The sequence below is a fragment of the Oryctolagus cuniculus genome, chromosome 6 (genome assembly GCF_051225735.1).
Source record: "Oryctolagus cuniculus isolate XC-2025 breed Fujian yellow rabbit chromosome 6, ASM5122573v1, whole genome shotgun sequence".
Classification (NCBI taxonomy): domain Eukaryota; kingdom Metazoa; phylum Chordata; class Mammalia; order Lagomorpha; family Leporidae; genus Oryctolagus; species Oryctolagus cuniculus.
Window position 1 is genome coordinate 159,171,968 of NC_142872.1, and position 18,002 is coordinate 159,189,969.

The 18,002-nt window shown below is 54.8% G+C and overlaps 1 long non-coding RNA gene across 1 annotated transcript; it reads left to right on the forward strand.

The window, feature by feature from the left end:
- The first annotated feature begins 12,838 nt into the window (after positions 1-12,838).
- Positions 12,839-14,429, forward strand: LOC149126346 (uncharacterized). The gene is made up of 3 exons (XR_016234957.1): positions 12,839-13,021; positions 13,117-13,220; positions 13,426-14,429. It is a non-coding gene; the product is annotated as an uncharacterized LOC149126346 (long non-coding RNA).
- The last annotated feature ends 3,573 nt before the right edge of the window (positions 14,430-18,002 follow it).

Here is an 18,002-nt window from a genome sequence, read left to right on the forward strand (position 1 = left end):
AGGTCACAGAAGAGCCGTCTTCCAGAACAGCTCCCGAGTGGGGCAGGGCTGCGTCTCCCAGGCTTGGCTTTGCTTACACGGTTTCCTGGGCCTGGAACGTGCTCCCATCCCCACTTGCCCAACCCACCCCCACCCAGGGCCCACGGCGACCTCCTTCCTGTTCAGGTCCCCATCTGTGAGGGGCACGTCCCCTCCCGGCTCCCTCTTCCCAGTTCTGCCACCCACAGGGCAGCGTTGCCACCTCTGCCAGGCACGGGGCTGAGCGTATCCCTCCGATGTCTGCAGCCAGACCCGCTGGTCTCCGGGCGGTCCCCTTTCCATTTCGAGAGAATGGACGGCTCCAGGTCCTGCCCCGCACACTGTGCTGGAAGGGTGTGGTGCCTGTGCCCTCCCCTCTTGCCAACATCGCCTGGAAGGCTCTTCAAGGTCCCTGCATGTGACCTTGGGGGTCATCTGCAACCTGATGCCTGGCCAGTGGGGATGCCCCAGCAGTGAGCCCATGCACACAAGGTGGACATTCCCAGGCAGGCTCACCCACCCTCCTCTCCCTCCAGGGCCAGCCCGTGAGCGCCACGCAGCCCCTGCACCTGCTGCCTTCTTCCTAGAGCGCCTCACCCCTTACGGGCTTCCTTCTTCTCCCTTTGATTTCTTTTTTTTTTAATTTTTTTTTATCAGGCAGAGTGGACAGTGAGAGAGAGAGACAGAGAGAAAGGTCTTCCTTTTTGCCATTGGTTCATCTTCCAATGGCCGCCGCGGCCGGCGCGCTACGGCCGGCACATCGTGCTGATCCGAAGGCAGGAGCCAGGTACTTATCCTGGTCTCCCATGCGGCTGCAGGGCCCAAGCACTTGGGCCATCCTCCACTGCACTCCCTGGCCATAGCAGAGAGCTGGCCTGACAGAATCCGGCGCCCCAACCAGGACTAAAACCCGGTGTGCCGGCGCTGCAAGGCAGAGGATTAGCCTAGTGAGCCGCGGTGCTGGCCCCCTTTGATTTCTAATCCCAGTATATGTGGCAGGCCCTTACTGGAGGCTGGAGAACACTGCCCAGTTCAGAGAGACCAGGGATCACTCGACATTGGAGACCAGATCACGTGGGTTTCTTGGCCACCTGTTCCCCTGCCGGTCATCCACCATCCCTCTCCCTGTCCCAGTCCCACTAGCTGTGAGTGGCACCTCCTCCCAGACCCAGGCCCATCTCTCTCCCTCTGCCCAATAGAAAACTGCGATGCCTGTGACGCCCGGGGAAGGCGTCTCCACCTGTAGCTAGCCTGTGCTCATTGCCGAGTAGGCTGACACCAAGTTTGCTTTTCTTAATCCCAACCAAAGAGTCATCTGCCAGATTTCCATCTTTCTCTCCAGCAAGAAACTTCAGGGTCTTTAAAACGCGAGCAGACACTTAGCGTGCGTGTCTGCATTGTCACACCCTGCCTCTCTCCAGCTCTGCCGGTGACGCAGGAGCGTCCCCTGTCCAGGGGCTTCCTCCATCCATGCCGGCACAGTGTGAATGAGTGGGTGAGTGCGTGGCGGCGTTCTATAGTGGCAGGAGGAAGAGCATAGAAAGGCGTTGGGGTTGCAGGCTATGACACATGCGTGTTTGCACACGTGTGTGCCTGCACAACCCGTGCTGGCCCCGGAGAGCTGTGATGTGCACGTGGGAGGTTACATGTGCCGGGCCGGAGGGCGACATGGTGCTCCTGTCTGCCAGTGCAGGGTGGGGGAGAGGCAGAAATTTGTATATGATTTGAGATTTCTCAGCCTGCCTCTTGCCAAGTGGTTTCCTCTGCAGCTCAGAATCAGCCCATATGGCCCGGGGTGGAAAATCAGCCCCATGCATAGCCAGCCCCTGACTCATTCCGAAAGCCTGCGGCGGCGGCTGACTGCCCTGGGGCTCTCGCTCCAGGGGCTCTGAGGACCCATGTCCCCTCCCACAAGCTGGGGAGGAGCCGCGGAGACCCCCGATCGCATCCACTTCCCCCACTGCCTCCCTCTGCCTGGACCCCTTCCCTGGGTCACAGCCCCCAGCCTCCCTTGTGCCCTGGATATGCACCAACCTGCCCCCTACCCCCATCCCAACTGCAGTGCCTGTCCTCGCCCAGGAAGTCTCGCCAAGCCCACGGCCTCTCCTGCTGGAACCGAGACCAGGGGGCAGAGCAGAGGATGACCCCACACGGCGCTGTCTCCCTGAGCCCCTCTCCCAGCTCCTCTGTTGCCCACTGTCAGCCCCGCCCCCACCCCTTTCCCTACCTGCCCTTGACCTCTGCATAAACTCATTTGCCATCACCTTCCAGGAATGCAAAATGGAATGACTAGAGCAGGCCGGCGCCGCGGCTCACTAGGCTAATCCTCCGCCTTGTGGCGCCGGCACACGGGGTTCTAGTCCCGGTTGGGGCACCAGATTCTGTCCCGATTGCCCCTCTTCCAGGCCAGCTCTCTGCTGTGACCAGGGAGTGCAGTGGAGGATGGCCCAAGTGCTTGGGTCCTGCACCCCATGGGAGACCAGGAGAAGCACCTGGCTCCTGCCATTGGATCAGCACGGTGCGCCGGCCAGTGTGCCAGCCGTGATGGCAAAGGAAGACCTTTCTCTCTGTCTCTCTCTCTCACTGTCCAATCTGACTGTCAAAAAAAAAAAAAAAGAAGAAGAAGAAGCTGGAATGACTGGAGCACCCAGCACAGACTTCCACACAGTCCGAGCAGCACCGTCTCCAGGAAGCAACACTGGCCCAGGATGCTGGACTTCGCTGCCTGTGACAGCTCTGCTGAGAAAGCCTGAGATGGGCACTCACTGCCTCCCCAGAAAGCGTCTGACTGCTATACAGGGTGGATTGTGAATTTTACCAGCAGGGACAGGAATTCACTCAAGGCTTCCGTGAGCGGCCAGCTGGTCTGGTGCTAGCACGATGCAGCCCTTTCTTCACAAGCTGAGCCGCTGCTAGGACAGGTGCATTCTCTCTGGGCGGGGGCCCTCCTGCCGCCTCTCCTGTCACCAGGAGTCTGAGTCCTCGGGTCTCAAGGCTTTGACACGGCGTAGGCGTCTGGTCCGTGCCCGAGTGACACACCCTGTGCCCACCTTCTCTTCCAGCGTGCGCCCCTTGGGTCCCAGGCAAGCAGCAGCCAGTCTGGGCTTGCTCAAGACAAAGGGCAGCCGAGCTGGGCTACAGCTGGCTCCCTGGCCCCAAATCCTGTTGTTCTGGCTGCTTCCAGACAGGTACCGAGTGATGGGTGACTGGCCTTGGAGTCCACGCTGCAGATGATTTCTGATTGGTGCACATTGTAATCCCCAGTGGTGTTACGGGGGAGAAGAGGAAGTCACTGGGGCAGAGAGCTTTGCTTCTACACACAGCAGCCGTGACTTAACTCACGGGTTTGGAGAAGCCACATCTGGCTTCGTCCATCAGAGTGTGACTGACCCAGCCTGCGAGCGCTCAAACGCGACCCGTGCGCACTCTTGCCTGATGCTGTATTGGTGACAGCAGCATTTTAGTTGAGCTGCCTCTTTTTTCCTTCAAGGACTCTCATTACTTTCTTGGTTGTAGAAAAAAATCCTTATGGGAAAAATTTTTTTAAAAAATTTTAAATTCTAGGGCGGGCGCAGTGGTATAGAAGGTTAAGCCTCCACCTGTGGCGCTGGCAGCCCATATGTGCACCCCTCCAAGTCCTGGCTGCTCCACTTCCAATCCAGCTCCCCGCTGGTGTACATGGGAAAGCAGTAGAAGATGGCCCAAGTCCTTGGGCCCCTGCACCTGCGTGGGAGACCCGAAAGAGGCTCCTGACTCCTGGGTTTGGATCAGCCCAGCTCCAGCTGTTGCAGCCATTTGGAGAGTGAACCAGAGGATGGAAGACCTCTCTCTCTGTCTCTCCCTCTCTCTGTCTGTAACTTTACTTCTTAAATAAGTAAAAAAAATCTTTTTTTAAAAAAAAGACCTCTTCTCTCTCTGCCTCTCCTCCTCCTCCTCTCTCTCTGTAACTCTGCCTTGCAAATAATCTTTAAAAAAATTTTCAATGTAAAAAATTTGTCAGTGTAAAAAATATACAAATAAAAAAATTCGAAGTCATTTTCCTAATCCCACCAGGAATTCCAAAAATAGCCTCTGCAAATATTTTGCATGTTTTCTTCTGGCCTTTTGTCTCTGTGTGTGGGTGTGCATAGATTTACATAATTTACACTAATTATTTTCATATACTTTTTTTTTTGCTTTTTCTTAAATCTGCTATGTACCATGAGCTGCTCCAATTTTCCGCTGAAATATCTGTGAAACCACCAAACATCAAGTTGAAAGAGAAACTTAAAAACAAGAATCTGTTTTTTCCCGAGAATGTATTACGCGTCTGTCTCTGGGTGTTTGATAAACATCTTACCTCCCTACCCCTCACGACACCCCAAGGGGGGTCCTCCATTTCCTCCCATGTTACAGTTCCACTGGTGGGCTGGGCTGGTGGGCTGAGAACAGACGATGCCTAGAAGAAACACAGAAATGTCTGTATTCGGAGCCGGTGCTGTGAGTGTCGTGAAGAATCAGCAAGCAGGGGTGAGGTGGGACAGTGCTGCTCCAGGTGGGTTTCTGGAGGGCAGCCAGGCAGAGGGCGCCGTGTGTGCAAAGTCCCTGGGGCAGGAGGGTGCTTGGATGGCTTGAGGACCAGAGAGGCTGGAGTAGGGTGAGAGCTGAGATTCGGGTCAGGGCCCAGCTCCTGTGCAAATCCTGCGGCCCCTCCCTCAGGTGAGATGAGTAGGGGGTGGCTCCACCTTGCATTCTGAAGGGTCCCTGTGTTTGTCCAATGAAGAAAACACTGTGGAGGGGGCCAGGATGAAAAGCCAGACAACGTGGGGCTGGACCAGGCCGTGGCAGGGACGTGAGACACACAGCATGGGTGGGCTCAGGTTTCCCAGGCCTTCTGCTTTCCCGGGATCACCCGGGGCCACATGTCCCGGGGGGAGCAGGGCCTGAGGCCGGACCCTGGCCTGGCCTCTCTTTTCTTTCCCTTTCCTTTTTTTTTTTTTTTTTTTTTTGAAGATTTATTTTGTTTATTAGAAAGACAGAGAGAGGGGGAGACAGAGAAAAAGGGATTTTTGCATCCACTGCTTCACTCCCTATATGGCTATAATGGTTGGGGCTGGGTCAGGCAGGCCTGGAGCCTGGAGCTCTACCCAGGTCTCCCACGTGGGTGCAGGCGCCCAGGGACTTGGGCCATCCTCCACTGCTTTCCCAGGTGCACTGGCAGGGAGCTGGATCAGAAGTGGAGCAGCCGGGACTCGAACCAGTGCCCATACGGGGTGCCGGCATCACAGACAGCAGCTTACCTTCTGCACCACAGCGCCAAGGACAGATGTGTCCCCAGGCACTGGGCCCGCTCAGGGCTGTGTCCCAGCCTGCAGTGGGTGTGTAGGGGTGGGAACTGTACACGCTGCGTGTGCAGGAGGGAGACCCGTGGGCCCAGGCACACACCCCTGTGTGAACATGGGCGTCCTCAGGTGCGTGCCAGCCTCTCAGTGCCAAATGGCCCATGGGGGTGTAAATACAGGGCCAGCAGACTACACCGTTCCGGCCTCTAGTCACCGCGGAGTCCTGCAGCCTGGCCGCCCCTCCCCCAGGGAGAGTGGGAGTGGAGGTGGAGAAACGAGGTTATTTTTATCCTGGGGATTTCAGCATTCTGGTCTGCACCTCCCACCCACCTGCGCCCCACCCCCACCCCAGAGAGACAGTGAGGTTCTGGAACCCCCTGGGCAAAGCAGTGCCACCCCCACTGCTCCTCACAGAGAGACTCGAGACCACCCCCTGGCTCCCCCAAGCCACCTCACACCGGTGCTCCCACCTCCAGGGAAGAGGGTGGGCGGACACCAGACACGAAGCAGCAGTAGACCAGATCAGGGACAGAAACTGCGGGTTTGCAGTCCACCTCGCTGTTTGCTGGTGCCGGGCCATTCAGGCCCCCTGAGCGCGAGGGGCTTGCCATCCCCAATCCCAGGTGGGTGCTGAGAGCCGCTAATGAGTCCCGGAGCCAAAGCCGGAGGGGAGCTTGTGCTGGAGCAGATCTGAGGGCTGGACAGACTCAGGTTCAGACTCGCTCTCTGCCTGTCTGTGACCTGACCTTGGGGCGTGAACTCAACCTCTGATTCTCTGTAGCCTCCTCTGTAACATAAGGATTAAAACGGCGTTAGGGGCAGGCACTGACCCAGTGGTAAGGTGCCGGCGAGGACACCCACGTCCACATCAGAGTGCCCAGCTGTGCGTCCCGAGTCCAGCTTCCTGTGCTGTGCACACACACCCCCCGGTGTGCAGCAGGTGGGGGCTCAAGTAGTTGGTTTCCTGCCATCCGTGTGGGAGACCTGGATTGAGTGGCCAGTGCCAGCCTCAGTCAGTGCTGAGAGTGAAACGGCAAATGGCAGCTGCCTCTGTCTCTGTCTCTCGCTCACTCGCTCTCTCTCTCTCTCCATCTCTCTGCCTCTCAAACAAGTACACACGTTAGATGTTGTCTAAAACCACAGCACCGGGATCTGCGCACTGGAGCAGACCCCTTTCTCCTGACCACGGTCTGAGAAGCTTCGTGGGCGAGAGGAGGAGGGGACGGAAGACAGCCCTGCGCGAGAGACACCGGACAATCACAAGGCAGCGAGTGAGAACAGTGATTTGGGGGGATTTGGGTGAACCTTGAAAAATGCCCGTATTTTATAGGGACATCATGGCCCCCAAATTCCTGACTGTGTGATTTTTAGTGATATCTTTTAGAACTGCCAACTTAAAGTGAGTGTAGGACCCAGGCTGACTGGGGCTTTGTCTTTGGAACTGGGTGAACTGATTGCGTGGCATAGGTATGTGCTGTGCAGAAGTGTGTGTGTGCGTGTACATGTATGTTCAGTGGGTGAGCAGAGGTGTGCGTGTGTGTGTGTGCAGTGGGTGAGCAGAGGTGTGTGTATGTGTGTGTGTGCAGTGGGTGAGCAGAGGTGTGTGTGTGTGTACAGTGGGTGAGCAGAGGTACGTGTGTGTGCAGTGGGTGAACAGAGGGGTGTGTGTGTGTGCGTGTGTGTGTATGTGTGTGCGTGTGTGTATGTGTGTGTGTGCAGTAGGTGAGCAGAGGTGTGTGTGTATGTGTGTGTGCAGAGGGTGAGCAGAGGTGTGTGTGTGTGTGTGCAGTGGGTGAGCAGAGGTGTGTGTGTGTATGTGTGTGTGTGTGTGCAGTGGGTGAGCAGAGGTGTGTGTGTGTGTGTGTGTGTGTGTGTGCAGTGGGTGAGCAGAGGGGTGTGTGTGTGCAGTGGGTGAGCAGAGGTGTGTGTGTGCAGTGGGTGAGAAGAGGTGTGTGTGTGTGTGTATAGTAGGTGAGCAGAGGTGTGTGTATGTGTGTGTGCAGAGGGTGAGTAGAGGTGTGTGTGTGCAGTGGATGAGCAGAGGTGTGTGTGTGTGTATAGTAGGTGAGTAGAGATGTGGATGTGTATGTGTGTGTGCAGTGGATGAGCAGAGGTGTGTGTGTGTATAGTAGGTGAGCAGAGGTGTGTGTGTGTGTGCAGTAGGTGAGCAGAGGTGTGTGTGTATGTGTGTGTGTGTGCAGTAGGTGAGCAGAGGTACGTGTGTGTGCAGTGGGTGAACAGAGGTGTGTGTGTGCAGTGGGTGAGCAGAGGTGTGTGTGTGTGTGTGTGTGTGCAGTGGGTGAGCAGAGGTGTGTATGTATGTATGTGTGCGGTGGGTGAGCAGAGGTGTGTGTGTGTATAGTAGGTGAGCAGAGGTGTTTGTGTATGTGTGTGCAGTAGGTGAGCAGAGGTGTGTGTGTGTGTGCAGTGGGTGAGCAGAGGTGTGTGTGTGTATGTGTGTGTGTGTGCAGTGGGTGAGCAGAGGTGTGTGTGTGCATGTGTGGAGAGGGAGGAACAGGGCAGTGAAGCGGTGTCACATCGCCCTCGGAAAGCTGACCACACCGCGGACCGCTCAGAGCAGGACCCGCCTGGGCCTCTGTGCACTAACCCAGAGCTAGGTCTCTGGATCTGGTGAACCCAGAAAGACCTGCCAAGAACGGTGAAGAGATGCCGGTTGTTCCTTTCAGCCTGATGTCCTGATGACACAATTGAGAGTGGACCCTCGGTGACGTCCAGAGCTGCCTGAGGCTGTCCTCCACTGCTGGCGTGCGCTTGGTGCTGGAACCACAGGAGTGTGTCAGGTCACCACACAGACAAGAGACCCTAACGTCTTCAAACTCCAACTCAGTTATCTCCAAAGCAAATGCCCAGCTCCTGAGGATGTTTTAAAATAAATAGGGGCCGGCAATGTGGCATAGCCAGTAAAGCTGCCACCTGCAGCACCGGCATCCCATATGGCCACTGGTTCAAGTCCCGGCTGCTCCACTTCTTATCAACCTCTCTGCTATGACCTGGGAAAGCAGTGGAAGATGGCCCAAGTGCTTGGGCCCCTGCACCGATGTGGGAGACCTGGAAGAATCTCCTGGCTCCTGGCTTTGAATCGGCGAAGCTCCAGCCATTGCAGCCAATTGGGGAGTGAGCCAGCAGATGGAAGACCCCCCTCTCTCTCTCTCTCTCTCCCCCTCTCCCTCCCTCTTCTTCTCTCTCTCTGTAACTCCAACTTTCAAATAAATGAATAAATATTTAAAATAAATAAATGACTTTGAAGGGTTTTGTTCCTGGGGCTGGGTTCCACCAGTCATCTTTGGCTGTGGGTGACAGTGCTGGTCCAAGCTCACAACTGGCTTACAGGATCACACTAACCCAGCTCAGACACCCTACTCTTCCTCCCTCTCCCCTTCCTTCCATAGCACCTCTGCTGGAAGACAATGGGACTTCAGTCTTGAGTTTCTGGAAAGATCTTAAGGGTTTTCCTTCTTTCTCACATGCTAGCATCAGCTCATCAGCCCCAAGGGCCTAAAACAAGAGTGGGAGAACAGGTTGTATGGGATTCACTTGTAGGAGAGCCCCGTGCCTGGATGATGGAGGGAGCTGGCCAGGTGGACACAGCTCAGGAGAGCTGTGGTGTGGGGCAGGTAGAGGCCACTGACTGCAGAGGGCACATCTTCTTCTGGTAGCTTGGGCTGCAGAAAACCAACCCCTTCTGTGCTTCCTGTTACACCCATGGTCACCTCCTACCTCCCCTGTGACGCTGGCCACCAGCTTTGCTATTTCCACGTGGGTTCTTCTCACTTACTGTGCCCACACTGAATGCTTGATGCATCTTTCCTCCAAAGTGGACCTTCATCCAGTCTTCTGAATTTCTGTCAATCACATCGTCCCTCGCCAACTGACCCAGAAGAGAACATGGACCAGGCTCCAAGCTGTCTTCTGCTTCCCCCTGGCTGCCATCTGTCAGTCTCCAGGTGATAGTGACTCTGCCTGCCTGCAGTACTGTTTGGGGCCATCCTCTGCGCTCCTCGGCTTCTGTCACTACCTTAGCTCTCGCTTCCACCAAGCCTGGCTTGTCTCCCTCTGCCCAGAGGCTCATCACACTAATACCTCCACCCCAAAAATCCACACTGCTGCTTGATCTTCCTACACCACAAATCTGATTCTCCTGATCCTCAGTCTCTCTGACAGAACTCTGCCAGGGTCTCATCTTCCCTTAGGATGAACTCCAAATTCCTTAGCTGTCCAAGGGCTCGGTGGTATGGCCACCACCTGGCTCCTCAGGCTGGCGTCCCTTTGATCTTAGGGAGGTGCATTGGGCATCCCAAGGCTCTCTCCATCTGCCCCTCCTCCCATCAGCTTCCTTCTTTGTCCCCTTCCCCAATCCTCCATGCGCCATCTCTCACCTGAGACACCTGCTCCCCTGGGATCCTGTTCTCACACTGTTCTCACCTGACACTTGGCTCCTGTGCTGTGTGCTTTGACTTAATCTGCTGTCTCCCCAGCTGGTCTGCGTGTCCCCTGAAGACAGGGCTTTCTCAAGTCCTGTGTTTCCAGCAGCGGCTGCAGTGCCTGGCTCAGAGAAGGCATCATGAATGTCTCTGGATGAGAGAAGGAATGACTGGCATGACGTCCTCGAGGGTGCACTGGAAGACTCCTGCAGGGACGGCAAACGTGTCCGAGGGACCTGGCAGGGCCAAGGACTGGCAAAGAAGACATGGGAGGAGACAGTTACACCAGCAACACTGGGACGTCCTGAAGCGTCCCCCCACCTTAGATCAGGTCACCCCATTTTTCTGCTCACCTGTGGTTCTGGACATCCATCGTCTGCTCCCATCTCCTTGGCCCTCCTCTCCGTCTTTGCTCCCACAGGGCTCCGACTCCCACTGCCCTGTGAAGCCACTGCTGTGGTCACCTGTGACCTGGCCCAGCCTCTCAGCACTCCTCCCGGCAGGTTGTCCTGCAGCCTCCGTAGCACAGCTGGCTCTCGTCTCACCAGCGTCTCCTCAGTCTCGAAAGCTGGAGAGGGTGGTGTTGTCACATGGACCTGAATTCGGGTTCTGATCCCATTGGCTGTGTGTCTTGCCCAACCTACTTAACTTCGCCAAGTAAAACAGCAGTAACAGCAGCCCTTCCTCCCTGGGAGGGAGTCTGTGAGGATCACTGGGGTGGAGAACATGGCCAGTCCTCTAATTTAATCTTTCTAACAGTGGGTCGAGCACTCGGTGCAATAGTGAAGACACTGCCTAGGACACGCACCTCCCTTATCGAAGAGCCTAGGTTTGAGTCCTGCCTCCACTTCTGACCCAGCTTCCTGTTAATGCACACCCTGGGTGGCAGCAGTTGACAGCTCAAATACTCGATTTGTTTTTAAGTTTTTATTTTATTTTTTATCTATTTGAAAGGCAAGATGACATAGAGAGAGAGAGAGACAGAGACAGAGACAGAGATCCATCCACTGTTCACTCCCCAAACGACCAAAACATCCAGAGCTGTGCCAGGCTCAAACCAGGAACCCAGAACTCCATCCAAGTCTCCCACATGGCTGTCAGGGGCCCAGGCACCTGGGCCATACCCCGTTGCTTTCCTAGGAGCATCAGTGGGAAGCTGGATTGGAAGCAGAGCAGCCGGAAATCCAGTATGGGATACTGGTGTTGCAAGTGGTGGCTTAACCTGCTGCGAGATGACTCAAGTACTTAGGTCCCTGCCACTCATGTGGGTGACCCAAATGGTCCAGGAATGAGGTAGAACATGGAAAATCTCCCTCTCGTTCTCTCGCTCTGCCTTTCAAATAAAAATTAGTTAATATTTCCAACAGCTGCCATGAAATGTTTTTGTCCCATTTTACAGATGGTAAGACCAAAGCTCTGAGCACGTGCCGGGCTCCCTGGACCTCACAGGGTACATTTCAGCAGAGCAGGTCCCAGCCGGTTCCTGTCTGGTGCCGATAGCAGACCTCCTGTTGACAATTGACCATCCAGGCCAGCTTTCCTGGTGAGTTCAGGTTTAGCCTCTCTCTTGGCCTTGGTCCTACGCTCCGTGAGTGGTCTACATGGTGCCCAGGACCTCCCAGCCCTGAGTCCGTGAGCCCCAGCTGGGCTGGAAGGACTCACGAGGCCGGCACTGGCGTCCCCTCCATTCCTGGAATGTCTGGTCACCCTCCCAGAATTATTCGTGGCAGGAAAGCAAAACCAACATCTCCAGAACACGCAGTTCCGCGGACTGAAGTCTGAGCTCCAGTGTTGGCTTTGGGCGCCGTAACCAACCACAAATGTGCTCCTATCCCGGAGCAGGCGGGTCTCATGCAGTGCTGTCCGAGGCTTACATGGCTTGTGAGTGAGCTAGCTCACGGTGGTGAGGTGTGGGGGGAACCGCAGCATGCACTGGGATCGCTCGGCACGTTGTCCAGCCACGCGACAGAGCTGCCCCTGCCCAGGCCCATGGAGCAGCCTCGGCCGTGGTTTATTGTGAATGCCAAGCCCGAAATCAGCTCTGATGACTGATCAGCCAAACCTCAGCCCTGGCCTAGGGGCACCGCGAGAGACTGGGGTGGAGTGGGAGGGGCTAGAATCTCATGGTGCAGCAAGGGTCAGAGGGGACAGGGGCTGGTGCCAGAAGAGTGTCCCAATCTGCTCTGGTGCCCACCGCGTCCCTCACCCAGACCTGATCTTGCCAACGCTGGCTCCTCTTTCAGACGTCAACTCCAGAAACCCAATCTCTAAGCACCATTAGATTCCTGATCCTTGATGGCGCACCGGAAAAAACCTTTGAAAGGTGTGACGGTTGGCATCAGGGTCCCTTCCAGTTGCTCGTGGCTTTCACCTGTCTGACTCTAGGGAAAGTCCCTGCCCTCCTCGCGTGTGCACAGGGGACAAGGACAATTCCAAATACGCAAGATGCACAGTGTTAGGTAGGCACCTGTGCTTTGAGCAAAATAGAGGGGAAGGGGCTGGCCATGTCCGGTACGAGGGGCCCAGAAACCTGTCTACGGAGGCAACTTTTGAGCAGAGATGAGGGTTTAGGATGGACTGTTGACCGGCCACTTGGTGTGGCCGCTGGGATCCTGGGGGCGTCATTCGTGGAAGTGTTGGAGACAAAGACACGGATTCACAGTTGGGGACAGGGAGAGAGAGAGAGAGAGAAGCGAGAAGTCAAGAGGCCTGACAGAGACCCAGGTGGGCCCCCGCGCAGACACAGCTGGCGCCCTGACTTGTCTCACCGGGAATCAGTTCCCCTCTACAGTCTCCCAGCTTCGTGGTAAATGCTAGCTACAGAGGCTGTGTGCGCATGTGCACGCGAGTTCCGGGTCTGGGTTTGCAGCGAGACACGGAGCAGCCAGGCTGCAGGAAGACGCAGCCATGGGCGGTCCACCCACCGTGAGGCAAGTGGCTCCCTGGACCCCTGAGGTTGCCCCCAGGCAGAGCGGGGCTGGTGAGGGACCCGCACCTGCATTCTCCGCCCCTTCACGCCCCCTACCCCAGGAAGGGGTAGCTGGGCATGCGCAGTCCAGCTCTCATCCCTCTCAGCTTGCCTGAGCCCGGCTCCAGGTGAGCCCCACTGGGAATTCAAACCACCCACCCTCGGAGCAGGCGGAACTACCCGCTCGGCTGCCTGTCGGCCATTGTCATCATCAGAGCTATTACACCATATAGGAGAGTAATTCAGAAGCAAGTGGATAATTGAAGAAAAAGGTAAGATTTTTAAAGATTTACTTATTTGAAAGGCAGAGTTACAGAGAGAGAGGGAGAGAGACAGACCTTCCATCCACTGATTTACTCTCACCCAGATGATTGCAATAGCCAGGGCTGCGCCAAGCCACGCCACAGCCAGAAGCCCGGAGCTCCAGCTGGGTCTCCCAAAGACTGGGATCGTCTTCCGCTGCTCTCCCAGGTACATTAGCAGGGAGCTGGCTGGGAAGTGGAGAGCGGAAGTGGACTTGAACTGGCACTCCAGTGTGGGATGCTGACCTTGCAGGCGGTGGCTCAACCCACTGCACCACAATGCCCACCCCAAGATAAGCTGATGTGTGTGTGTGTGTGTGTGCAAAATGTGTTTGAAATCCACGCCCAGTTTGTTCACAATGCACGCTTTCCAGAACGTTCTGAAGACCCGTCTGGCACTGAGTACTGTGTTCTGGAGCAGCGCTAAGCAGAGAGAAGTGCCACAACTGAAAGGCGAGGAGACCCAGGACGCTCCCCAGAGAAGCCACGTCAGCCATCTATCGCTGCACTCAGGCGACTCCAAACGCCGCGTCTTAAGATAACACTTTGTTCTAGTCCCAATTTTAGGGAGCAAGGGGTTAAGAAGGGCTCAGCTCAGTGGCTGGCTCCCAGCCACAAGGCTTCAGCTGGGACGGCCGTGGCTGGGACACCTGCTTCCAAGACGGCTGCTTCAGCTTGGCCCCTTGGCAGGGATGGATACGGAGCTGGGCATCGGGGGGCACCTCTGTCTCTGTGTGTAGTCCTAGCACCTCCCAGGAAGATTCCAGGAGCCCCGGGAGGAAGCCACTCAACCTTTGCAAAGCTGTACTCAGAACTCAGTCACTCCGCCATACCCGCTTGGTCAAAGTGGTCCTGGGGCTGGGCCAGAGCCCGTGGAAGCAGGCGGGCCTTGCTGTCATTGGCGAGGCAACAAAGACTTGGCAGGCAGCTTTAATCTAAAGGCAAAGGTGACATCCAGACATCAGAGGGAGGGATGAGAGTCGAGGGGGCAGGAGACACACCCCAGAGGGGTTTTAAGAACGAGAAGGGAATGGTCCAGTTTCTACTGCAGAGCCCTGGCCCTGGCATCGGGAAGAGAATGGATCCGAGGAGCCGGGCTTCAAGATGGGTTTGCTGCAGGCGTGGGTTCGGATGGCATGATTTGTGCAAGCCAGCCCGCTGAGTTCCCAGGAGTCGCGCCAGGGGCACATCCATGCCCAGCCGCAAGCAGGGAGCTCTGTCCAGCACCAGCACCATCTGGACCCGAATGCTTCCCAGTCCCTGGCAGTATGGAGTTCAAAGAACCAGAAACACACGGTGTGGGGCTTCCCTCCCTTAGGAAAATTGCAGTGGACTCAAGGGCTTACAGCAGAAAATCCTGAACTTGTGCTTTGAAACCCTGGGCCAAACCCTAAAAGATTTAAAAAAAATCTCACCAAGACCTTCTTTCCTGGCCATCTCAACAGGGCAACTCAGTGCACCTGCTCTCCCCAAGCCCCATCCTCCAGCCCCTCCCACCCTGGCAGGCCGCATGGGGAGGCAGCGGGTGTGGCTGCAAAAGGCACATCTGAAGCTTCTTAGTGCATTGTGAGTGGTACCCAGCTACTGGGGTCCTGGAGGGCGGCCGGGGAGAAGCAGTGGGAACAAAAGAGTGCAGAGATGGCCTGTGGGACCCTTCAGGGAGGTTGGCCCGATACTGATGCCTCAGCCCCACTGGGCGGCTCCACAGGCTAATGGAATCTGCTTTGGTTTCTCGCAGACCTGGGTTCCAATTCTGAGCCTACACTGCCACGGTGGTAGGAAGCTGGAAACAAGCTCAGTGTCCAACGACAAGGGACTGTGTCCTAAGTCAGCGTGTCCATCCGCAGGACTCCACGTGGCCTTTTATACCAGGTCCCAAGGGATGTGGAAGGCACAGAAATGTTTAGGTTATGATATTAGGCAAAAATAAATGAGCCAAAGTAATACAATATCACTCAGAATGTAATAGCACTCACCCTTGGAACTGTGTCTGTGTGTGTCATTTTATTTTATCTAAGATTTATTTCATTTATTTGAAAGGCAGAGTTAGAGAGAAGGAGGAACACAGAGAGAATTTTCCATCTGCTGGTTCACTCCCAAATTGCTTGCAATGGCCAGGGCTGGGCCAGACCTAAGCCAGGAGCCAGGAGATTCCTCCAGGTCACCTACGTGGGTCCAGGGGCCTAAGGACTTGGGCCATCTTCTGCTGCTTTCCCAGGACATAGCAGAGAGCTGGATGGGGAGTGGAGCAGCCAGGACTCAAGCTGGCGCCTATATGGGATGCTGGCACTGCAGGCAGCGGCTTCACCTACTACACCACAGCGCCGGCCCAGGGTATACGATGTTATTCAAAGTTCTCTCCAGGTTGATGCCTTCAGTATGTGTATTTTAGTGCACATATATGTATATAATATACATTCATCTACCCAGACACTTGTACACAAACTGCTATTAAACATAGCTACCACATCCCCATGTGCTGGGTATTTGAGCAGATCCTTTAGAAAATTTCTATTCTGATGTTCACAAAAGCCCTTTCTGGTCCATGATTAATTTTCCCTAACAGACGAAGACATCAGAAGTTTAAGCAGCTCGTCCTGAGAGACCCAGCAAATGAGCTGCCCAGTCCAGTTCCCTGAATCCAGAGTGCTGAGCCCAGAGCCCCTGTCCCCGCCCCGCAGCCAGAACCGTCCACAGCTGCAGCCTGTGGCGCCGAGTTCTGGAAGCCACCTCGGGCTGTTCTCTCTGTGCAGGATCACATGGAGCTCAGTCTGTTGACAAACACTGGGTTCCCACTGTCCTGGCAGCGTCCTCGGGGCAGAATTTGCTGAAACCCATAGAAAAGCAAGGACACATGACAGCGGAGGGTTTATCTAACCCAGATCTTCAAGAGAGAAGACAGGCAGCATTGTGCCTGAGAGAGAGTGCCCGGGGAGACGGGGCAGATAGGTGTCCCCTGGGAGAGCCGCCCACACAGAGCCAAGGTGCCCAGACGGCTGCGGGGACTCGGGCCAGCCAGGCAGGGGCTGTCCCCGATTCCCCTCTCCCAAGGAAGGGAGAGGCCGGGGCTTGCTGGGAAAGTCAGGCGGAGCCAGAGCAAGAAGGTTCCTGGAGAGGCCCAGGGAGGTGAAGGATCAGACCAGGGACAAACAGCAAAGTAGCGCCCAGGTGCTGCCGAAGCCAGCGTGGCACCAGGCACCAGGGACACAGCACTGAGAAGACATGAGGCTATTGCTCCTGTGGTGGCTGCAAGCCCGTGTGATCAGCCCTGTGCCCCCATTTTACAGAAAGGGAAACTGAGTCTGAGTGGTGAGCAACATCCTCAAGCCCATAAGCAGGAACGCTGCGGCCTTCCCTGTGCCTCTGTGTGCACGCCCATGGGAAGCAGACACAGCCCTGAGGGCAGAGCCAGGAGGCGGGTGTTCGGGCCCAGCCACTCCAACAACACGCCAGGTGACCCTCTCACTCTCTGAAGGTGGAGATGCAAGGCTGGCCTGGCCACGCTGCATTTGCAAGACTTGAAAATTCAGCTTCAGTTTCTCCAGATTTCTGTTACTTTATTCTTTAGTCATCCATTGAACTGCTGTCTATCCATCCACATATCTGTCCACCAACCCAACTATCCCTCCACTCACAAACCCACCCATTCATCCACCTTCTAAACTATCCATCTACACACTGCCTCTGGGGATGCCTACATTCCGTATCAGAGGGTCTGACTTCACACTCACGCTCCACTTCCAGTGTGGCTTCCTGCGTATGTACATCCCAGGAGGCAGAAAATTATGAATCAAATGCCTGGGCCCCGGCCACCTGTGGAGGAGACCTAATGGGGTTCTAGGCTCCTGGCTTTAGCCTGGCCCAGCCTTGGCTGTCACAGGCATTTGGAAAGTGAACCAGTGATCGGAGGATCTCCTCTCTCTCTCTCTCTCTCTCTCTGCCTTTCAAATAAATACAAATAAATAAATAAATATTTTCCCCAGAAACCTTTTATTTAAGGTATGCAAACTTCATGCATTTCATAAATACAACTTTATGAACATAGTGATTCTTCCCACCCTACCCACCCTCCCACCTACTCTCCCACCCTTCTTCCCCCTCCCTGTCCTATTCCCATTCTTACTAAAATCTATTTTCAATTAACTTTATACACAGAAGACTAACTCTGTACTAAGTAAAGAGTTCAACAAATAGTATGAAAAAATGCCCCTTAACAGTTTTTGATTTCTCTTTTGCTTTCTTCTATGACCCACAGTTCCTGCAGGAGCATGGTGTTCAGTCTCCATGTTCGCATATGCTCCAGGGATTCCTGAGTTGTTGATTTCCAGCTTCATTCCACTGTGGTCAGAGAAGATGCATGGTATGATTTCAGTTTTTTTGATTTTGCTGAGACTTGCTTTATGGCCGAGCATGTGGTCTGTCCTAGAGAAAGTCCCATGCACTGCTGAGAAGAATGTGTGTTCTGCAACTGTGGGATGAAACGTTCTTTAGATATCTGTTAGGTCCATTTGGTGAGGCGATTAATTGTTGTTTCCTTGCTGATTTTCTGTCTAATTAACCTGTCCATTGCTGAAAGTGGAGTATTGAAATCCCCCAATACCATTTGTATTGGAGTCTATGTCTCCCTTAAGATATATTAACATATCTTTTAAATAGCTAGGTGCCTTTTAAGTGGGTGCATATACATTTACAATAGTCACATCTTCCTATTGAATTGATCCCTTAATCTTTGTCTCTTTTACCAGTTTTTGTGTGAAAGTCTATTTTGTCTGAAATTAGGATGGCTACACCAGCTCTTTTTTGGTTTCTGTTGGCATGGAATATCTTTGCATCCTTTCACTTTCAGTCTACATGTATCTTTGCTGGTGAAATGTGTTTGTTGTAGGCAACAAATACACAGATTTAGTTTTTTAGTCCATTCTGCCAGTCTATATCTTTTAACTGGAGAGTT